Source organism: Podarcis erhardii (assembly GCF_964252035.2).
Source record: "Podarcis erhardii genome assembly, chromosome: 3".
In the NCBI taxonomy this organism is placed as follows: Eukaryota; Metazoa; Chordata; class Lepidosauria; order Squamata; family Lacertidae; genus Podarcis; species Podarcis erhardii.
This window is the reverse complement of record NC_138507.1, coordinates 72,795,453-72,816,071: the sequence shown is the minus strand read 5'-3', so window position 1 is coordinate 72,816,071 and position 20,619 is coordinate 72,795,453. Positions and strand designations below refer to the sequence as shown.

Genomic DNA, 20,619 nt, shown 5'->3' with positions numbered 1-20,619 from the left:
ATGAGTTTAGAATTGCAGCCTCAATGATTGAGAGAAAATTTCATCATCAATACAGAACACATAGATTGGGGCTACATGTCTCCCCTTCTCCCCACATGTCCCTGATAATGTATAGTTGGGGAAAAAAAAAAACATGCCATGATGTCATTGTGTTGGAATATTCACCCTTCAGAAGTTGGTACACTCCAACTGCCATCAGCATGGTCAGGGATGACCATTTGCAAAATCTAATTATGATGCAAGCACCACTCTTCACCATCCATGCTCAAGCATGTGCCTCATAATGCCTCCATAAGATGAGCTTTTCAAGGGGTGTGGCATTTCCTACCACTGCCCAGCCCCAAATCAATCTGGGAGCTCCTGGCACGCTGCTTTCTTTCTCTTATACAAACCTGACATATCCGTTGCAGCCAAACCCCAATTCCATTGGGCTCATTATTGCCTCTAACCTGTCTCAGAAGCAGCAGCAAAACCAGCAACTTCTCAGTGGGTGAGTTATAAGAGGACAGCACTCATCTGTTAAGTTGGGGAGAGGTGGGCAGTGGCTGCCTCATGAGGCTGAATACCCTTGTTGTCTGGATCACTGACCCATAGTGGTGAGGCCATAACCCCAGAAGCTCACATTCAGTGGTGATGGGCCCAAATGTGACTATTATTGCTGCCAAGCAACAGGGGAAAGCAACTTGGGGGCATCTATTTTTACAGCAAGGCTCTTAACTTCACTGCCAGGTTCAAAATGAGACAGATCCCCAAATATTTCATTCAGCAGGGATCTTATTTTATGTTTATGAGATACTTTATGATGTGACCCCAACAATCTCTGACTGGGATTCTACTACCCTGCTGGATGATGTAAATTGGGAGCACACTGGATTCTCTCCCCCCTTCCAAAATCCAGTTGTGATAGATCAGATGAGTTTTAGTGATCTTAAAAGTATATTAAGCTACAACTATAAGAGAGTCAAAGAAAAAGACCATAGAGAGAAAAAGCATCACAAGCAAACATTCTCACGCATCTAGGACCTGTTCCTTCTTTCTAACTTGTTTGCCTTTTGTACCCCCATATCCTATTCTAACTTGGGGTGCCTCTTTCTGATTGGCTCCCTAAATCACCATCAGTCACAGCCTTTCGCCCATTTCCTTGCCCTTACTGTCCCAGACAAGAATATTCCTTCATCTCAACCTGCCTCATAATACATGTGTACCCTGTTTTGCTTCACTATTCCATCTTTACTTTAGGCGTCTGTCAAAGTATGCTGCTAAAATGCTCCTAACTAAGCACATTGCTGCTGAAATCTGCGCCGTAAGCATATTTTTTATTGAAATGCTGTGCTCATCAATTCTATGCTTGAAACATTGCCAAAACATTTTGTATCTGCCTTACTATACTTCTGATTATCATGTAAGACAAAGCAGTCAGTATTGCTATTGAACAGCTCCACCATTGGTCAGTTTACCCTAATATTTAGTTGAGATCTGCCTCCTTGCATTTTCTACCCATTTGTTTGGGTCCTGCCTTCTAGCAGAACAAGTCTGCTGCTGTGTCTTCCTTGTAACAGCTCTTCAGATCATGGAAGACACCCGTCATGTCTCCCCTTAATATTTCTTCTTCCTCATGAGGAATGGTTGAAATAATTGGGTATGTTTAGCCTGATCAAGAGGAGACTGAGAGGAGATATGATAGCCACCCTCAAATTTATAAGGAGCTGTCACATGGAGGAGGGAGCAAGCTTGTTTTCTCCTGCTCCAGAGGCTAGGACTCAAACCAATGGCTTCAAGTTACAAGACAGGAGATTACAACTAAACATCAGGGAGAACTTTCTGATGGTAAGAGCTGATTGACAGTGAAACAGACTCCCTCAGGAGGTGGTGGATTCTTCCTTCTTGGATGTTTTGAAGCAGAAGTTGGGTGACCATCTGTCATGTATGAGATTCCTGCATTGCATGGGGTTGGACTAGATGATTCTTGGGGTCCCTTCCAACCATAGGTGCCAACTCCCTGAGGCCCTAGGTGCCCAAGCAGCCACAAAATTCCCCACGAAGGGGCTGGGCACCCACAAATTTCGGTACTAGAGCCATGCATGCTGCATGGCACTCACGGCCCCGGGCACCCACAGTTGCGGGGCCAAGTTGGCACTCCTGCTTCTAACTTTACAATTATATGATTCTTCATTTCTCATAGGAGTTGGTTTCCTGACCACCCTCCTCTAGGTATGCTCTAATTTGTCAGTGCCCTTAAAACGTGTCTACGACAAGTCATGATTTTTAATTTCACCAGATCACCAGCTCGATACATCCTGCAACCAGTCTGGCAGATGCAGGACAAGAAAACGTTCCGGCATCATTATACCAGGGTTTGTTTTTAACGGAACATGTTCCGACAACAAAGGAACAAATGCGAGGTTGCCATTGTGTCATCCTCAATCTTCCTTGTTGTCGTTGTGTGTGGCAAAGGGAGAAGGTGAAGAAGTTGATGTTTATCAATGAGATCCTGCAGTTAAAGGTGAGAGGGGATGTCTCTCTCTCTCTCTCTCTCTCTCTCTCTCTCTCTCTCACTCACTCACTCACACACACACTTTTGCTTGCTCATTCACATGTTATTAAGGCTTGAAACCTTTGCATCAGGGGAAGAAGTGCTGCTGAACATTGGTACTTCTGAGGTTTTTTGTTTTTTTAAAAAATAAATAAACTGAAAAAGGCATATGTTCAAGCTGCAAATCTCTTCTAATATCTCCTCTCCTCTGTATCTCCTCTAATAACAATTGATCACTGAGCTATGGAGGAGAGAGCCTCCTGCAGATACCATCTTATCAGGAGGCCATTCTACACAAGATAGTAATCATGCCTTTAGTGGTGTGGTACCTGCCCTGTGGAATTTCCTCCTGTTAAATATTAGACAGCAGCTGTGCCTCATCTTTCCGGCACCTTCTGCAGACTTTCTACTTTCCCATACTGGAATTGTATTTAGATGTTTTAATTCTTTTATTGCTTGTGTGTTTGCCACCCTGGGCTCCTGTGGAAGCAAAGGCAGGATACATGCATATACATATTCATGTGCATATCCATGCATTTATGGCATGGGCAGAGAACCCTCCTCCAGGGCTCTCTATCTGGTCCTCAGCATTCTTCCCATACCACAACCTCTCCCCAGTCACACTCTCTCCTCCCAGGCTTCACTCCCCATCACTGGCCTTTCTCCACACTCTCCTTGAGTAGCTTTTGGTTGGCTGGAATGCCCCTTTGATCTCTGATGGTGACTCTAGTTTGCTAGGGTGGAGAACAGAGGTGTGTGTGAAACTGTTTATATATTCATTCCTCCACCCAGTTCCCCTCTGGCCCCATCCACCAATGGCATGTGGCCCCCTGGAAGGTTGCCAGAAGGGCACGTGGCCCTCAAGCTGGAAAAGGTCCCCCACCCTGTGTTAGGGTGGGTGATTTGGCAGTAATGCATTAGTTGGATTATTGTCCTCCCTGCCCTGGCAAGTATAAGATAAACTGCTTTGTATGGGATGTTACAGGATGAAACACAATACGTTATAGAGTATAGCATTGCCCCAGATGACCTCTACAGGCCCTTCCCATCAATTAACACCATCCTTCATTGTTTCTGACCCTCTTTAACCTGTTCTAATGACTCCTATATGTATCTGTACTGCAGCAGAAAGAGAACAGCAAGAGTAAGAGGTTCATACACAATGGAGCATGTACTTAATCAGCCAAGGATGTCACTTCTCATCAGCAGAAGCCTTTCTGCCATTGTTCCCAACTCCCTTCCTCTGCTCCAGTGATGTAATGGGGGGCATATGGAACAGACACTATCTATTTATACAGGGGGTCATCCTCTTCCACGTTGATGAGAACTGATGCTCTTTGTAGCTCATAGGCAACCCAAAGATACCCCCTTTCTTTAAAAGCAAAAAATATACCTGAAATTCTCCACCCCACTACAACATGAAGCTGAGCCTTTTCCTGAGCCACACCACATGCCCATCTAACTCAGACACATCCAATCCGATTGGCAAAATTTTCCCAGGTCTCAGGCAGAAATACCCCCCTGGTCAGCTCTGCAATGTAGATACACATTTTGCTGGAGATGGCAGAGACTGAGTTTGGTAACTTATGCATGCAAGCCATGCACTCTGCTACTAAGCTTCTACATGGGTTCTTTGTGACAGAATGTGGCTCATAGGTTGCTGCTGCTTGGTTTTCACTGGTCCTTTGCCACCCTGTTGCTTAAGGTCCTTCAGGTGGAGCTGCTGCTGATTTTTGATCCTGGGACTCCGTATGTACACACTATGTACTTTTCAGATCAGCTTCTGAATTATAAATCCCCACAACTAACAACAACAGTAAACAGCATAAGGGCCTGCCATTCTACCCGCCCCTTAGGAAAACCGAGTTGTTTTCATTTTGACAGGCTAACACCTCTTTTTCTTTTAATAATGAGGAGGCCAGCATAGCATCTCCATGCAAGTGGCTTTATTGATTTCACCAGGACTGCTCTTTGGATTGGGGACCAAGTTGATTGGCATTACCCTCCATAGCAACATTGAAATGAGCCCCATCTTGCGCCCTGCGGACTCCAGTATATTTCCATCCTGCATTACCTCACACAGCTGCTTCCTTTTGGAATCCAAACCCCAATCAAAGAATCTCTCCAACCTGGATTTTCTTTTTGAGCATTATGCTGGCTAGCTTCAAATGAGCAAAGTGCATTTAACCAGCCATTTATAAGCCTCGATTGCATGGCTTTGAAGGGATGCCTTTGTGGGCTTCTCCTTCCCTTCGTCCCCTGCCTCTTCGGTGCTAATGCTGTGACTGTTTCTTTGCCAATCACAGCATTAGGCTCATATCTGTTTAAGCACACACGGGGGTTACTGTTTCCAGATTGCTCCATGCATACCTGAAACATTGTTTTCCTTTCCACTGGGTCCTTCCCACATTCATTACAGCCTGATAATGCCGTTCTTGGATACCAGCGAAAAACCGCCGCGCTACAAAGCACAGCAAGAGGCCAAGAATAATAGCTTTGTTTACCTCTCTTTCTCCCCACCTTGCCTTGTCCGTTTCCTTCTGCAAGATGTGCATGCTGACCTCAAAAAATAATGATTGCACCTAAGGACCCCAAGTGTAAATAGGAATCAACTAGCACTTGGGTTTCATCTCAGGTCACAAAGGAAGAGTGCATAATGGCTGGGCTGAATGTGTTTGAAAAGGAATTGTTTCTCACCAGCTGAATTTCTTAAGAGTGCAATAATAACTATAATTAAACAGAAAATGGGCGGGGTGGTGGGGAGTGGGGAGACATTTCAAACTGCTGCAATTTTGTGCAAAATGCACTGCAATTATCTTTCTATTCCTAGCCCAATCGGGTACAAAACTGTTTCTCTTCTCCTCCACCCCTTTGCTTTCTACACTCTTGTATAGCATCATTGCAGTTTTCTGTTGATGGCAGAAGTACACTGAATTTCACCAGACCGAGCTGCCTTGGAAGGTTTGATATTAATTGCACAGAACATTGTTACTCAGAGCACAGAGCAGCATGACTGACAAATCTGGCTCGGGAATGATGTTAGCAATTTTCTCGTTGCAGTGGTGATTATGGCAAGGAACATTATGTAGCTCATTTAGGAAGCTTCTTATTGTTTAGAATGGTGTGTGTGTGTTTCAAAGCACTGCAGAAGAAGAAAAAGGCAAAAAAAGAGAAGAATTCTAATTTTTTTTATTGCAACTAGATTATAAAATACTACCAGATTCCATTTCCCCTCTTCACCCCTGGCCACAAGTCCTCCTTTAAATTCAGCCTCTTCATTTTCATTGAGGTACTGGCAAGATCTCACAGGCTGCCTTGACTTTTTTTGGCTTGGAGTGTGAAAATAAAGAGTTCATTTAATTTAATAGCCAGCCTTAAGGATACAATCTATTAGCAAACTGGAGTGATGTAAGTGTTTAGCACCTTGGTGTGTAATTTCTGTGAGCTCTACATGGAAGCTCTTTGAAAGGAGCCGTAGCTTGGTGGTACAGCATACACTCTGTATGCAGAGGTTCCCAAGTTCAATCCCTGTGATCTCTACTTAAAAGACAGCAGGACTGGGGAAAACCTCTATTGTGGCTGTGGGGAGCCACTGCCAGTCAGAATTGAAAGTAGTGGGGTAGGTAGACCAGTGATATGACTCTGTATACCTGAAGAGCATAATAAGAAGAAGTAAGATTGAGATAGTAATGGATTTGAAAACAATAATATGCGAATGAAAGACTTAGGGCATAATCAAACCCGGGATGGGGAACCTGCAGCCCTCCAGATGTTGCTGGACTCCCAGCACCCTTGCTGGACCTGATGGGACTTGGAGTCCAATGCTATCTGGAGGGCCAGAGGTTTGCCAGTCTTGTTCTGACCTGTTGGCATCTGTCTGTCTCAAGAGACAATGGAGTGTGCCTCCAGGGGTGAAGTCAAACTGCTGCATTAGCAACACCAAAGTGACCTCCCTGGAGCACAAGTGTGGGCAGTGTGTATGGAGGTCCTGGGCTGCCCAGACAACAAGACCCTCCTTTTAGCTTCTCTGATGTGGTCCAAAAGGAAGCAGAGGAATACATTTGCCACCAGGTGGAAGGAGGTGTACAATACAACATCCGATTGTCTTAGGGACTCCACTCTGGATTGGTGTAGGGTTTACTCCTTAGCCTTCTCCTAAAGATATCATGCTAAGTAGCGGAGGTTCAGGATCAGAGCTTTCCTTCTCCTAGATGGGCTACCTGCCCAGGTTGAGGAGCCTCATCTACCCCTCACTTCCCGCAGCAGCAAATAGCCGCCTTGACCACTGGACCCACTACTGGTCTCATCCACTCAATCCACTAGACCCTGTCTTTGCATGAAGTCCCTAATTCAACAAGGGTTTGAAACCCATCAGTCAACTCCACCAGGTTTAGCTGGCCAGTTTTTTGTTTTGTTTATATATATTTTTGTTTAGCTGGCCAGTTGAAGGGGCGTGGCCACTGTCACATGCTGACAGCTTCTAGGAGCCACGGGGGAGAAGTAAGTGCAGTGTGGAGACCAAAAGCGGACAACGTGTCCCACCAGAGGTGCTACCCCCCAACACCCCTTATCTAACCACAGTTAAGCATTTCATCATGGCTTTCACTGTGGTGGTTAAACATGCACCTCTACATTTCCATCACTGTATTGACCTTGTCTGGGACATGCCCTTATTTTGTGTATAAGTCTGCAATTATGAAAGCTACTGAAATATGAAAGAGTTATATGAAGATGATAGACTATATGGGACTGGCAGAAATGACCGGTAGAATCCGAGACCAGGGAAAAGAGTCGGCGGAAGAAGACTGGAAGAAGTTTAAAGACTATTTGCGGAAATATTGTAAAATTAATGAATGTTAGAATGATGTTGGACAGAAATTAAGTGGTTTCCTGCTGTAATGCTTAAGAGATATGAAAAATAAGGTTTAGAAATAAGTAAAAACTAATGGTGAGGATTTGCTGAACTAACAATTTGAATTGGAATACAGTATAAGATAGGGAGGTATGAGGAGGTCTGGAAAATAAGTTAAAAGAAAATAAGTAAATGGAAATTCTATCTGTTTTTAGTTGTTTTTATTTTTGTATTTTTGTATTTTTGTTGTTTTTTCTTTTTGTTTTATATTGTATTACTCTTGAAAACTCTAATAAATATTCTATAAAAAAAAGAAATATGAAAGAGTTGGATGTTATTATGCACAATGTAGTCTCATGACATCTGAATAGGAGGTATGCTTGATGGTGTCAAAAACAAATGCTGGTTTATGTTGCTGATCTTAAGTTCTACATATTGTGGAACGGTGTGTTCTTCCCTACTTATAGGGAAGTAGCAGTGTGTTCTTCCCTACTTATAGGCTCTAATTACATAATCAGAATGTAAGTTATCAGGTACCCATTATGGAAGACAAATATAGAAATGCATGCCCTGAAAATCTCCTGACCTTCCAGCTGCAATGCTACATGAGAACAAAGGTTCTAGGCTCTAGAACAACAACAGTAATGAATTTGAAATGACAGGGTTAACCCGTCCCCAACTGCAGCATCAGACAATATAGATTCAGCTCAGGCACAGGTTAAACCCAGTTGTTGTTGTTGCTTAGTCATTTAGTCGTGTCTGACTCTTCGTGACCCCATGGACCAGAGCATGCCAGGCACTCCTGTCTTCCACTGCCTCCTGCAGTTTGGTCAAACTCATGTTGGTCCCTTCTATAACACTGTCCAACCATCTCGTCCTCTGTCATCCCCTTCTCCTTGTGCCCTCAAACTTTCCCAACGACAGGGCCTTTCCAGGGAGTCTTCTCTTCTCATGAGTGGCCAGAGTATTGGAGCCTCAGCTTCAGGATCTGTCCTTCCAGCGAGCACTCAGGGCAGATTTGGAGCAGGAACTGGCAAGCCACTCCAGTATTCCTGCCAAGAAAACTCCATGGACAAAAACAACAGGCATATAAACCCAGTTACTTTATAATAATAGTTCCAGGATATTTTTGATGCCATCTACCGATTGTCAATAACCTATTCTTAACAAGTCCCCCACACCTTCATGTGTACCAGCTGCCCACTCCCTTCAGTCTTGATTCTGAAATGCATCAAAATCTCAATCGCTCACTTTTCTGTTGCTACATTTTCCATCCTCCTAATACCCCTCACCTTTCTATTACAAAGTAGCATTAAAAATAATAACGAAAAAAGACTCCTACCTATTGTACTGTTTATGATTCTTCCTACAAATTTGCTACATGCTTTGGTAGTGTCATACATCGCTGCTTTGAGTTATTAAAAATTGCCTTTGATTGCTCTCAAGTGCTTGAAATGCATTTATAATCTATACTTGCTGCAGTGTGTTGAAACACACACACACACACACACATTGATGATATATTGCAATTTTTATATAATCCAGCCCTTTTATATCAAGCACAGTGTGTGTGTTTCTTGGTTCATCCATACTGTTGTGATGTTTGTGTGAACTGGTTCAATGCTGGTCCAATAAAAGATATCACAGATCTGCAATATTTCACATGCAACTTTCCATCTGGATGAAAGTACTGCACTCAGTGTCCCAACACGGATGCTGTGCTGACTATTTTTAATCAATCATAGAATCATAGAATCATAGAGTTGGAAGAGACCACAAGGGCCATCGAGTCCAACCCCCTGCCAAGCAGGAAACACCATCAGAGCACTCCTGACATATGGTTGTCAAGCCTCTGCTTAAAGACCTCCAAAGAAGGAGACTCCACCACACTCCTTGGCAGCAAATTCCACTTTCGAACAGCTCTTACTGTGAGGAAGTTCTTTCTAATGTTTAGGTGGAATCTTCTTTCTTGTAGTTTGGAACCATTGCTCCATGTCCGCTTCTCTGGAGCAGCAGAAAACAACCTTTCTCCCTCCTCTATGTGACATCCTTTTATATATTTGAACATGGCTATCATATCACCCCTTAACCTCCTCTTCTCCAGGCTAAACATGCCCAGCTCCCTTAGCCGTTCCTCATAAGGCATCGTTTCCAGGCCTTTGAACATTTTGGTTGCCCTCCTCTGGACACGTTCCAGTTTGTCAGTGTCCTTCTTGAACTGTGGTGCCCAGAACTGGACACAGTACTCCAGGTGAGGTCTGACCAGAGCAGAATACAGTGGCACTATTACTTCCCTTGATCTAGATGCTATACTCCTATTGATGCCGCCCAGAATTGCATTGGCTTTTTTAGCTGCCGCGTCACACTGTTGGCTCATGTCAAGTTTGTGGTCAACCAAGACTCCTAGATCCTTTTCACATGTACTGCTCTCAAGCCAGGTGTCACCCATCTTGTATTTGTGCCTCTCATTTTTTTTGCCCAAGTGCAATACTTTACATTTCTTCCTGTTAAAATTCATCTTCAATTAATGCAAACCTAGGCAGTGGAATGGAGCCTGCTCTTGTATTTCAAAGTCATTCATGTGAACTGAGCTGACTCCCAAAGACATTGTCTAGGTGCAAAGATGTGGTCAAAGGTCTTCTTCATCTGCCATATAATCTTCCTTGTGCCTTGATAAATGTTGGAAGCCACTGATGTAAAATTGTTTGAGAAGAAATGCATATTTGGATTACATGCGCAGGAGTTTTAAACATTGTTTCCAATCCACTTTTTATCAAATGTCAGTGACACATAAGATTGCTAAGAACAAAGCAATCAGGATGGTGATAGGTTTGTCTGTGTGTGCGTGGGCGCACACTTTAGCCCCCCTGGATAAGTCGGCTAAGAAGCAATTGCAGCATTTAAATTCATGTTTTGTCATTTCCATTTCAAAATGTCCTATGGGGAGGAGAGATGGTAAGAATTTCCATACGTTACAGACAGAGGGTACTTTGCTCTGAATTTTGCAATTTACACTGGAAAGCATGCATGCAGCCTGATTTCGTGTATGTTGCTCAGAAAGTTCAATTAAGCTAACAGGGGCTTACTCCCACCTAACTATGCAGTGGATTTTAATCTTAATATTGTAATAATGCTTCCTCTGCCTTCTATATTATTACTAGTTGAATACACTTTTGATTTCAAATTTAATAGTCATTAAAATGAAAATGTGGTAAAAAAACCACCACCACCACCAACCATAACTGATTATAAAATAAAAGCATCCTAGATATGCCTCAAACTGTTTTCTGATAAAATTTCATTGGGACTAATCAGAAAGAAATGCTTCTACATCCCAATGAGGGAAGCAGGCAGAATGCTCAGAATTCAATTGCTTTAGATATAAAAACAGCATTCATAAAGGGTCTGACTCTTCTTTCTATAAGAGCAGGATGCATGCTGTCCATTCAGAGAAGTTCAGGTAAAGTTCTTTGTCAGTTCCTGAAATAACAAGACCCAACACTGCCAAGAATCTGTCTGCCATGTCTTAAGATTTCCCCTGGTTTCATTTATTCTCCTCTATTGCTGTTTCTTATCAGACTGCAGAAGTGTCTAGGATCCACAAAGTTGTGTCACAGAACCATAGAGTCATAGAATTGTAGAGTGGGAAGGGACCCCAAGGGTCACTGAGTCCAACCCCTTGTAATGCAGGAATCACAGCTAAAGAATCTGTGACATATGACCATCCAACCTCTGCTTAAAAACCTGCAGTGAAGGAGAGTCCACCACCTTCCGAAGGATTCAAGTTCCACTGTCAAGCAGCTTACAGTCAGGAATATGATGGCCATCTTCAAATATATTCAGGGCTGTCACATGGGAAATGGAGCAAGCTTGTTTTCTCTTACTCTGGAGGGTAGGACTCAAACCAACGGCTTCAAATGACAAGAAAGGAGATTCTGACTAAATGTCAGGAAGAGCTTTCTGACAGCAAGAAGTGATTGACAGTGGGAGATTGTGGACTCTCTTTCACTGCAGGTTTTTAAGCAGAGGTTGGGTGGCCATTTTTAATTTATGTACCACCCTTCATAAAAAAAAATCTTAGGGTGGTTCACAAGAGACAAAAAGCACAAATAAATCACCGTCTCGTGTGATCCAGTTGAGGTTCCTTGTTGCAGAAGATTGGGCTAGATCATGGGTAGGCAAACTAAGGCCTGGGGGCCAGATCCGGCCCAATAGCCTTCTAAATCCGGCCTGCAGAGGGTCTGGGAATCAGTGTTTTTACATGAGTAGATTGTGTCCTTTTATTTAAAATGCACCTCTGGGTTATTTGTGGGGCATAATGATTCATTCTTCCCCCCCAAAAAAATATAGTCCGGCCTCCCACAAGGTCTGAGGGACAGTGGACTGGCCCTCTGCTGAAAAGGTTTGCTGACGCTTGGGCTAGATGGTCATTGGGCATCTCTTCCAGCCGTACCATTCTATGGTTCCATGATGCTAAGTCAAACTCTATTTTAAAGGCTTGCTTTCCCTCTGCCAGGCTTGGGTTGGATAAGGAGGCAGCAGCCCTACTTCTGAGCGCAGCTTGGAACAGGGGTGCCTTAAGTCTCTGTTAGTTCCACCAACTTCCTATAATTAGGGTTGCTCTGTCACTTACTCGAGGATCAAGGCACTTTAGAAATTAGCTGTCAACCCTTCTCTTCTCCTGCTGGTTATCCAGCTACGGTGTGGAGTATTAGTTAATGGCTGCAGTCTATCAGGTGTGAGGATATGTCCCGCTGATAAGGTTGGACCAACACAAATGTATGTGTTATTCACCAAGTCCTACCTGCCACTCTTCGTGAGTCATTCTGGACCTTTGGCAGTTTTAAATTGCCTGTGATGGATAGAAACGCTATTGGAGGCCAAATGGCTATCATTTTACTGTGAGATGCGGTGAACCCATTTATTTGGCTATCTGATAAGGTTGGGAGTAGTAATGCCTTGCATCAGTTATACTCCAGGAAGCAAAGAGAAGAAAAGACAGGATATAACCTGAATATTAGAAAAAGAAAAAAAATCTCACGGAATTATTATTTGAACGTGTCACAATATAAATCTTAGCCTAATTAAAGTACAGTAAGTTAACTGGCTCTCGTTTAACAAAGTAATTAATTAATCAACTAAAATAAATATCACAGTGTCTTAATTCGTGTGATATTCTGAGAAACTTAAGGGAAATAGCACGTACCTTTACTAATACTAGGAAAATATCACTTACGACAAGAACTAAATGTATGAAAACTTTTGTGAACTGTTATTAAAGATCCATGTTTTGAAATTTCTTTTTATAACTTTGAGGGCTCATATCAATGGATTAATGATTTCAGTCTTACTTTCTAAATTATCTGGTTGCATTTTTTTTATTTATTTAATAAGATAATCATTTTTCATGCTGCTATATGCTTTGGTTTGCTGACGAAAGACTGTAAGATGAGACTCCTTGGGAGGCCATTGAAATGTGTAAATTGAATTATGAAATGATGTGCTAAATGAAGTGATAGCTTATTCATAATTAAAAACTATTCAGTGTTGAGTGATTTTTAATATAAAAACTTGTCACTTAAGCGTAGTGATTTCAAGGTAAAAGAAGCTTAAACTTCTACATTAAGACTTACATTTATATTTGTGATCAAACCCATTGAAGTGGCCAGTGCTTAATCTACAGTGGCTATTTCTACGTTTCCTTAGGAATAAATGTCCTGGGCAAACAGCCTTGTTCAAATCCAATTTTTGTTGGTGCAGGATTGTCATGCAAACATCCACACACACCTGTGTTTTTTTTTGTCACCATATTCGTTGCCATTCGTACATATACATTCCACTGCTTGATGTCCACAGAGGCAGATGGAGCTTAATGAAACATATTAGCGCATTTCAGGTGCAAAGAGGGTCCCTCCCCATAGTAACATCTCCTTCATTCTCCACAAAACAAAATCATTTACCAAAAACAACCAAAATAAAAAGGAGAAAGGCACAAAGAGCATAGAAAGTCAGAGCTAACAATAAATGAATGAATTAAATTAAGCAACAACCAAATCAAAGGTTTGTTTAAACAGATGAATAATGGTGGACAAAACATCTCTCTCTCCTCGCTCAAATTATGGCACGATTCAGCCAAGGATAAGAGTTTACAGAGCAATCCTATACATGCCTGTTCAGAAGTATGCCTCATCAGGTCAACAGGGCTTATTCTCAGGTATAGCATATAGCAGGAATGGAAAGCCTATGGCTCTCCAGATGTTCTCGGACTACTTCTGGCATCCCTGACCAGTGACTCTGCTGCCTGGGGCTGGTGGGAGTCCAATATCTGCTGGAAGGCTACAAGTTTCCTACCCCCAGTGTGGAGGACTGCAGCCTAAAGTCAGATGCTTCACTCCCCGCTTTGACTTCAGTGGGCCTTAAAGGTAAAGGTAAAGGGACCCCTGACCATTAGGTCCAGTCATGACCTGCACCCTTAGTGGGCCTTAGAGAGGCTTAAATTGGTGGAAGGCTCATACGATTCATATTCATTTTTAGGTGGGACAGAATGAGGAAAAATATATAAGATAGCTCTGATAGCTGTATAGAACCCCACTATCTGCCCTGTTGCACTGATCCATCCACACCCCCCACAAAAAAAATCAGGCTGACCCACCCAGGGTCAATTCAGGGACTTCTTGCCCCAGATCTGGTCCCGATTTAGTTTGGGATGGGGCTAATGATTAATTTGCTTTAAAAAACAAAATCAAACCCCTAATTAAACACACCAAGAGCAGGAGGTCAGTTGGGGGGGGCGGGCTCCTTCTCAAGTGGTTTCCTTGCAAAGAACAGCTGTTGTATGGAAGCATCAATTCTGCAGGGTGCAGCTTTGCAAAAGGTTTCCTTTAGGTAATCCAACCTGAACCACAATGATCCAGGGCTGTCTCAGCCCATCTTGACTGATACCAGAATGCCTCAGAATAAGCCCAATTTGGGCCATATTTGACTTGGCCAAATCTGGTGCACAGCCCTATTGTTTACATATTCACGTTTGCCGCCTGAATCCTGAAAATATAAACATCTGCATTAATTTGTTTGGCAAGATGTAAGCTGCAATGTTTTATAATATAAACCCATTTCTGCCTGCCTGCTGTGGAAGTAAACTTTCTCTTTGGACAAATTATTCTGTAATTGTACACACTGGGGTTTCATGATTTATTTATTTTAAAAAAAGTATTTTCTAGTACCAGCCGCTGCAAGAGATATGATACAGATCTAGGATGGCCTGCTAGTCTTCCCTGTTCACCTAAAACAACTTATTTTATCTGCTACAGTGACACTTGCTTACAGCAACAAACGAGAGAACTTTGACCTTAGTTTTCTCCCACTTCTTTGAGAGCTGGAATGCAAGCATTCATTTCAGGCGCTTTTTAAAAGGTTATTTTCAGCAGAGCTGAAACAGATCTGGTGATTGCAGATCTGCAAACTGAACTTGAGTGTTTGTGGTTTTCAGTAAAATATCTAAATTTGAATTAATAACCTTTCTGAGAGTAGCTTAGCATTTCGCCAATATCTCACTTTAGATGAGTGCAGGCTTGACAGATTCAGTAAGAGACAAAGCTCTTGTAGTTTTAGTATTTTCTTAAAATGGTACATTTCAGGAGATGTGGACTTTCTCCTAATAGCTCTGCAGCTATACAAGCTGAGATCCTCCTTTTTGTGGTGCAGCAGTCTGCCTGCCCCCTCTACCTTCCACCCTGCCCCCCCGCCCATGTGTGGCAGGGCTCTGGATGCGGCAGTGGTCCTGTTCCATACTCAGGGGTGGGGGTGGGGAGAGAGGTTTGGATTGCAGCCTCAGATTGGATTGCAGCCAGTAAATTAGGTTAGACACAGCTGGGCTTGAAGTCAAAAGTTCTTTCCTGTTGTTGGCCTTCCCAGCCTCAATATATTCAGAGATAGACTGCCTCTGAACCTGGAAGTTCAATATAGCAACTTCAGCAAACATCCATTGATGGACAACTTTCCTCCTCCAGGTTCAGAAGTAACCTTCATCTGAAGTCTGCTGAAGCAGGGGGGACTAACAACAGAGAAGGGTTATTAGCCTTCCCTAGGCCTATCTTGTGGGCTACTTGATGCATCTGATTTGCACTATATTAATGACAAAGGTAAATAATTTCCTCCCTCAAACAAATGCTTTTATTGTAGCACCCTGCTTGTGGTTAACGCTTAGCTGGAATGAAATATTCAACGCAGCAATAGAGAAATTAAAATAGTAATTTATTTGTCAGACAAATAAATAAGAGGCACAGTGGTACATGGTTACCAAGCTCTGGCCTGGCCTCCTGCCATTCTGGCCAGCACTTATATTCCCTTAATCCAGCCCCCTTTGCTCCTCCTGTGGCTGCCTCTGTCCAATCAGCCTGGTTGAAATTCCTATTGGCTGTTTGGTAGAACCAATCACAAAAGATACACCCACAAAAGATACACCCATTTCCTTGCCCTTATAAGGGAGACAAAGAGCTATATATATGACATATAAGTAATAATATATCTTACATGGAATCTTAATTACCAGCTCACCTCTTGCCCTTCTTGCCCTATTGCCTTCTAAAACAAATGTTTAATCTTACATTTTTTATGTTCAACAGATGTCAAGGATCTTGAGTTTCACATCAACATTGAAAGATTTCCTTCATTTAATGTTTCTAAACAAATGCCTGACAACTATATATCAAGACTGCTTGGATGGCGTCTTCTGTCTGGCGGGGGGGGGGGGGGGCTAGGCTCATTTGCCCCTCTGGTCTCCTATTGCAATATGACTCTATGAAATAAGAATCTAGCATTCCTTAAATCCTTTGCATAATTACATTTAAGCCAATATATTTAAGCTAATATATTTCATACATTTATCATAGGTAGCCTCTTAAAAGAATAAAGCTTTTCAAAGTAAAAAGGAAGAAACTCAGTAAAACAGCTTTTAAAAGAAGCCTCTTTAGTTTAAGAAAGAATGGCTTTAGAAAAAGACTTCCCCAAAAATGCTCTCTTTCTTCTAGCTAAATGTTTTTCTTTCCATTTGCTCCTGGCCTTTGAACCTTAGAAAGAAGATCTGGCTCATTTTACTGGGAGGCACATTAGTATTATCTTACCCAGTGTTTTTTTCAGCCTTGGGGCAGCATATGTAATTCTCCCTTTTTATGACTTTGAGAATTGTTTTTCTACTATAAATCAATGGGGCCCTCTTGTCTTAGGAGAATGGCCAAGGTTTCTTCTGCCTGGCATGAAACATTTGAAAATCCTTTTTTAAGCTCATTTTTAAATACAAGCCTTGATTGAAATATATAGAAGCTTTGATAAAAATGCAGGCTTATGGTTAGGTGCCTCATTCCCCCCTTTCAAGCTCAAGGACCTTCATCCCAAGTGTCCTTGATAGCTTGACCTTCATCATATTCCTGAGGTAAAGCTCTGTATAGGGCCATGATATGAGGTAGAGTTTCATTTGAAACCATCTTGCTAATTGTACTTCTAAAACATGAAATGATACATGGCATCATACATAAAACCAATACTACTACTGTCAAGAAAAACAAGCAAGACAATAGTATCCCTTTGAGTCCTGTGACATTAGGTAACCAATTGGTGAGCCATCCCATATCCCATCCTTCCCATGTTTGTACTGGGACATGTGCTATATTCTCCATCTTTGTGGCCAACACACGGATTGCCTCACCATTATCAGAAATGTTAAAGCAACAGGCATTCCCTGTCAAGTTCAAGACTCCACATAGGCCTCCCTGCCTGGCAAGTACATAATCCATTCCCATTTTCAGCTGCAAAATGGCGGCTCTACTTTCATCCAACTGTTGTGCAATAAGTCTCAAACTCTGGGCCGTTGCATTGGTTACAAGTTCCACTACTGCTTGCAATCGAATTATTCTGTTTAGATTATAAATAGGATCCCGTGCCCCTTGTATGAGCTCACCAGGATTCCAGGAGGCAGGATCATAATAGGCTATAATGCGCTCTGGTGGCCAATCATCAGTACCGCTCCAACTTTGGGTACTTCCTCCTGCTATATGAGAAATATCAGCATTCCTTCGTGTTCGCCTGGCCGAACTAGTGGGCATAATCCACATTGGTGGTAATACCCAACCCAAGAAACAAGTCCCACTCCATTTGGAAGGGAGTTTCTTGTACGCCCATTCTCCACATATCCACCACAACCATCGGGTCTGAGGTTTTTGGTACGGGGAATACAGAAGGCGAAATACCAAAAGGGGTAGAGAGTTTACAGTGCAGTATGTTAGATTGCCTTTCTCTGTCACAGTTATGTTCCACACCACTTTCCATGCATGAATAAAAGGAGGTGCACAGGGCAAGGTATTCCGAGTTCGATAGGTAGTACCGTGTGCCCAGGTATGACTATTCTTCTTATAATCCCAAGTATAGTGACAATGAGAAGAGCCTATCATGGGAGAATCAGCTGCATCTGATGATTTATGTACACAGAATTCCCCTTGTACAGGTATAACTCGTAATGGTTTAGTTGAGTTCCATCCGGGGAAATTCTGTATTTCAGTTTGGTGTGGCATTTCGCTTACCATACCAATAGCATCTAATGGTATCGGTAATAAGGGCATACCTCCCTCTGAATCATCTGGCCCAAGAGAGCAAACAAGGCAATTGGTCCTATTTGCAACATTAGCTACCATTTCAGCTAAACCTACCCACATATTGTGGTCATGGCTGAATCCATATTTAGCCAATTTGGTCAGATTCAAGGACCCTTCCCCTTCCCAAGGGATCAGGATTAATAATAAAATCATGTTGATGTCTAGTATATGCATTCCTTCCACAAAAGATTACCTTATTGTGATAGCAAATAATTATTAGCCCCAATATAATTCCCCCAGTGACAGAAATGGGGAACCACCAAGACCAAAACATATATCCCGAGGATCCCCAATGAGTAATATCTCTGATAATTGTTCCACAAGGGGGGCAGTCAATCAATTGTATTAGAGAATCTTTCCGTTCACAGTCGCTGGTTCAGACGCTCCTCAAGCTTCAGGCGTGCGCAGGTCAGCCAGCTTCCAGGTTGTGGCTGCAGCAGGCCGGTCGTCAAATGTTGCCCGTGACCTAGCCCGTTCCCGGTAGGGCTAGATACAGGGGTTTTTGGAGAGAGTTAGTTTTAAAGGATTAGAGGGGTCACCTTTGCACGTCCAACTGCCTTCGGACTTCTTCAAACGAGAGTGATGAATCCAGGGGGTCACCTCAGCTACCTTCACCGCTGTTGGAGTAGAGAGCAAGACGGTGTAAGGTCCACGCCACTTAGGTGCAAGTGGATCACGTTTCCACTCTTTCACCCATACGCTATCGCCAGCCTGGAACTGATGAATCGGCTCGGCAATGCTGCACGGCGTGCGCTCGAGGGCCCACCTGTTAAGAGAAACAAAAACACGGGAGAGAGATTGCACTTGTCCCTGTGTCACATGATCTCCTATTTGTTTAAGGTCAGCTGGAATATCCTGAACAAAGGAGGGCGGTCTCCCATACAGGAGCTCAAAAGGTGACAACTTAAGTCTTTTTGTGGGTGCACACCGAACACGAAACAGTGTTATGGGTAACACATCTACCCATCCCAATCCCGTTTCCTGGGTTAATTTTGCCAATTGGGTTTTCAGAGTCCGATTCATTCTTTCAGTTTTCCCTGAACTCTGAGGCCTATATGCTGTATGCAGTCTCCATTTTACTTGTAGGACTCGACATACTTCTTGTACTACTTGATCAATGAACGCTGGCCCATTATCACTTCCAATGCATCTAGGTAATCCAAACCTTGGGATCAATTCAGTGAGGAGTCTTTTAGTTACCTCTCGTGCCTTTTCAGTTCGGGTGGGAAAAGCTTCAACCCATCCGGTAAGAGTATCTACAAACACAAGGAGATACTTGAATCCCTTAGAAGGGACCAGCTCTGTGAAGTCCACAATTAGGCTTTCCATGGGGACGTATCCCACATGCTGAATTCCAGGAGGTTGTACCGGTCCCTGCCTGGGATTGTTTTTAGCACAAAGAACACATTTCTGTGAAATGCAAGTTGCTAATTGTGATAGATTAATAATATACAACTTCCGACTGAGACTCTCTCTAGTTGCAGTACCGCCAAGGTGAGTAGATTCATGATAATTTCTTACAATTGTGCCTGCTAGATGATGAGGTACATAAATCCTATTGTCCGGCAGGATCATCCAACCGTCCTTCACAACTGCTCCTTCCTGTTCAGCCCACTTCCTCTCTTCTGGGGTATAGTGAGGTTTAACATCTTCTGGAACTACCTCTGGTATGAGGGCTGCTATAAATCCTCCCACAGGCTTTTGGGCTGCCTCTCGGGCTGCTTTGTCAGCAGCATGATTTCCTCTGGTTATTGGATCCCTTCCTCGTCCATGACCTTTGCAGTGCATTACAGCAATCTGTTCTGGAGCCCATACTGCTTCTAACAGGATTTCTACTTCAGGTCCATATTTCAAAGCCTTCCCGTGGGCTCCGATTAGACCTCTTTCTTTCCATAGAGCTCCATGTGCATGCAGGGTTAAGAAGGCATATTTTGAATCAGTATAGATGTTTGCCTTACATCCGGCTGCCAATTGCAGAGCTCTAGTTAAACCTATAAGTTCAGCCTTTTGTGCTGAGGTGCCAGCAGGCAAAGCCTCAGCTTCCACAACTTCCTCATTGGTGACCACAGCATATCCTGCTCGTCTGGCACCTTCATGCAGGTAACTGCTACCATCCGTATAATATACAACATCTGGATTTTTCAATGGCTCATCTTTCAGATCAGGTCTACTGGAATAAACTTCATCCATTACTTGGAGACAATCATGTGATTCCTCATCATCTACCTCTGGTAGGGGCAGCAAAGTCGCTGGATTGAGCATATTCACTACTCGTAGATGAATCCTGGGATTTTCACACAATAGGCCTTGGTATCTAGCCATCCTTGGGTTCGTTAGCCAATAACTACCCTTATATTCCATGAGTGTCAGAACAGCATGAGGTACATTCACATACATCGTCTGGCCAAAGGTAAATTTATCAGCTTCTTTGACAAGGCTCGCAGTGGCTGCTACTGCCCTTAGGCATGGAGGCCATCCTTTTGCTACTGAGTCCAATTGTTTAGACAAATAAGCTACTGGACGGTTCCAACTTCCTAATCTCTGGGTCAGGACTGCCGCTGCAATCCCATTCTGTTCATGTACATACA

At 43.0% G+C, this 20,619-nt stretch overlaps 1 long non-coding RNA gene across 3 annotated transcripts in view; it reads left to right on the top strand.

Annotated features, from left to right (window-relative positions):
* Positions 1–367: 367 nt before the first annotated feature.
* LOC309338207 overlaps positions 368–20,619 on the top strand; it is a 76,921-nt gene continuing 56,669 nt past the window's right edge. For all 3 annotated transcript variants that reach the window (XR_014154805.1, XR_014154806.1, XR_014154807.1), the window contains exon 1: positions 368–490. This is a non-coding gene — a long non-coding RNA (uncharacterized lncRNA). The remainder of the gene's footprint in view (positions 491–20,619) is intronic.